Source organism: Pelecanus crispus, chromosome 6 (genome assembly GCF_030463565.1).
Source record: "Pelecanus crispus isolate bPelCri1 chromosome 6, bPelCri1.pri, whole genome shotgun sequence".
In the NCBI taxonomy this organism is placed as follows: Eukaryota; Metazoa; Chordata; class Aves; order Pelecaniformes; family Pelecanidae; genus Pelecanus; species Pelecanus crispus.
The window spans coordinates 6,644,066-6,647,181 of NC_134648.1; the positions used below are offsets into that span (position 1 = coordinate 6,644,066).

The window sequence follows — 3,116 nt, forward strand, 5'->3', positions numbered from 1 at the left end:
GGAAGCACAGCCCCACCGTTTGCCATGGACTGATCCAGACAGCACTGGAACAGGGTGAAGCTCCAGAACATCTGCAGTACATTGGTGACATCATTGTATGGGGCAACACAGCAGAAGAAGTTTTTGAGAAGGGAAAGAAAATAGTGCAACTCCTTCTGAAGGCTGGTTTTGCCATAAAACAAAGTAAGGTCAAGGGACCTGCACAGGAGATCCAGTTTTTAGGAATAAAATGGCAAGATGGATGTCATCAGATCCCAACGGATGTGATCAACAAAATAACAGCTATGTCCCCACCAACTAGCAAAAAGGAAACACAAGCTTTCTTAGGCGTTGTGGGTTTTTGGAGAATGCATATTCCAAATTGCAGTCAGATCGTAAGCCCTCTCTATCAAGTGACCTGGAAGAAGAACGAATTCAAATAGGGCCCCGAGCAACAACAAGCCTTTGGACACATTGAAAAGCAGCGCATCCATGTGGTAGCAGAGTGGCGCAGCGGAAGCGTGCTGGGCCCATAACCCAGAGGTCGATGGATCGAAACCATCCTCTGCTAGGCGATTTATTTATTGCCCTGCCCCACCTTGGGCGCCAAAAAGGACTGTCCTGGCTTAACCCCAGCCTGCAGCTCAGCACCACGCAGCCGCTCGCTCGCTCCCCCTGCCCCGGTGGGAGGTGCGGGAGAATTGGAGGAGTAAGAGTGAGAAACACTCCTGGGGTGAGATAAGAACAGTTTAATAATTGAAATAAAAGAGGAATGATAATAACAATATAATAATATCCGAAGCAAGTGATGCACAATGCAATGGCTCACCACCTGCTGACCGATACCCAGACAGCTCCTGAGCAGCGATTGCTGCTCCCCGGCCAACCCCCGCCCAGTTTCTATACTGAGCATGACGTCATATGGTATGGAATAGCCCTTTGGGCAGTTTGGATCAACTATTCTGGCTGTGCCCCCTCCCAGTTTCTTGTGCCCCTGGCAGAGCATGGGAAGCTGAAAAGTCCTTGACTGGCATAAGCAGTACTGAGCAACAACTAAAACATCAGTGTGTTATCAGCATTCTTCTCCTACTAAATCCAAACCACAGCACTGTGCCTGCTACTAGGAAGAAAATTAACTCTATCCCAGGCGAAACCAGGACAGTTGCTCATCTCCTTTTAAACTGGGTCAAGGAGTTGAATTGCTTTCTATGGCACGAGCAATAGAAATCACAGGAGATGAAGAGCAGCCGGGTTAGCTCAGTTGGTTGAGCGTGGTGCTAAGAATGCCAGGGTCGCAGGTTCGATCCCTGCTCACGGCAGGGGGGGGTTGGGCTCGATGATCTCTCAAGGTCCCTTCCAACCCAAAACATTCTATGATTCTAAGAAAGCAGAAATTAAGAGTACAGGGCTTATTAATATTAATTTTACTCAACATATTAAAAAATGTTTTAATGAGTGCAATCTAGATGGTGCCACCATGAATGAAGTTCATAAGTAATTTCCACTAAGATTGTTATGTGTTTTTTTCCTTAAATTCTGGACATATAAAAGCATTTCTTGCCAGCTGTGTTGGGTTTTTTATGAGTGTTTGGGATTCAGATTGAAAATTATTTCACTATCATTAGCAGATTGGGGGTTTTTGGGGTTGGTTTTGGAGGTAATTATACTTTATGCTGTAATTATTTTCATTATCTTGTGTACACAGTTAATGCTTTATTTTATACATGCTTAGATTGGTTTATAATCTGACAACTGGTGTGTTAACTGTTTTATTCTTAACTGCAGTCCAGCTTTCTATTAGTGCACTGGTGTCCACTGAATCTAATGCAGGGGGTCCTTCCAATATTAACTCTTAAGGTTCCTGACTGTTGCCACATGCTTAAACCACCGCTTTCATTTTGGATTTTAAATTAAATTTGGCTTTTTTTTTAACCATTCTGTTCAACACTTGCATAGTTCAAATTTCAAGTTTCAGATGAAAATGGAAGCGCTAAAGCACGATGAAAATCGAGCTGTCTGTATCCAACCATTCTTATCACCCTGGTACATGACTGCCTTACCAAGTCCTCAGTACATGAGCAAGAAACTCTATTTTGTTCTCTCTTTCCTCTTGCAGTAGTTCCATTTTCATTCATATTTGTTTATGAAGAGGCATTAGACAGTAAAATTGAAAGTGAACATAGCAAAAAATAAGGGAAGAAACCTCAGAATGTCCTTTTTTTTGTATAGACTTGACAGTACAATAATTATGTCTTACAAAAGGAGTCTAAACTGATGGAAAGAAAACCCCTGAAAATCTCTTTACTGTTATAAAACATATCTATTTCTAAATATTGCTTTTGCAGGAATCTTTCAGTAACCTTCCTGTGGATTTCTAGAAGCAGTTCTAAACCTGGTCCTCTCTCCTGCCTTGAGACCTCCTAAGTAATTTTGATTTCTTTTAAAGTAAAAGTCCTTGCATTTTTCTTTGTTCTACCAACTAGGAATAGGCAAAATTTTTCTGAGAAAGAGATTTAAAATTAGATCCAAAAGTTTTAAGGAGGACTTAATTTACTATAAAAACCTTTGTAAACCTACCTTTTCATTTCCCTGGCACAGGATGCATTTGGGTTTTTTATTACTTTAGAACTCCAAAGCTTCCTAACTTGCTTAGGTGCTTTTGACAGTTTTGGGAAGTGTAAAATACTTCATGCACCATGAGATGTATTCCACTCATCACTTGAGAGGATCTGTACACTCCCATTACAACCAGTTCTGCAGAAAAGAGAATGCAGCTTCTTTGCTAGTTATAATCACTCAGCAGTCACAATTTTTTTTTTTCCTCTTTCTTGCTCTGTGTCTCTCTCCCCTCCCACCCCAGTAACCTAATCATTTGTGCAGCAGAATCAAAGGCTTATTGATTCAGGAAATTTGGGTTCAATCTGGAATATATTTTCACAACTCTCAGTGTGGGGACTTGCTTAGGAACAGGTAGAATATGGGGTGACAATTCAATCAGGGATTTATCAATACAGGGATAGAACAGCCGAGATGTGTTTTAAAAAAAGCTGGACATGAGCAGGTTCAGGTATAGCCAGCTCATATATTTCTGCACCTGTTTCTCCCCTCCTTCTCCTTGCTCTGGAGCTGGTCTATGC

The 3,116-nt window shown here is 41.7% G+C and overlaps 2 non-coding genes across 2 annotated transcripts; both read left to right on the forward strand.

The window, feature by feature from the left end:
- Positions 1 to 478: 478 nt before the first annotated feature.
- On the forward strand, positions 479 to 550 carry TRNAM-CAU (transfer RNA methionine (anticodon CAU)). Its single transcript has one exon. It is a non-coding gene; the product is annotated as a tRNA-Met (tRNA).
- Positions 551 to 1,225: 675 nt separating this feature from the next.
- TRNAL-AAG (transfer RNA leucine (anticodon AAG)) lies at positions 1,226 to 1,298 on the forward strand. The gene has a single exon. It is a non-coding gene; the product is annotated as a tRNA-Leu (tRNA).
- The last annotated feature ends 1,818 nt before the right edge of the window (positions 1,299 to 3,116 follow it).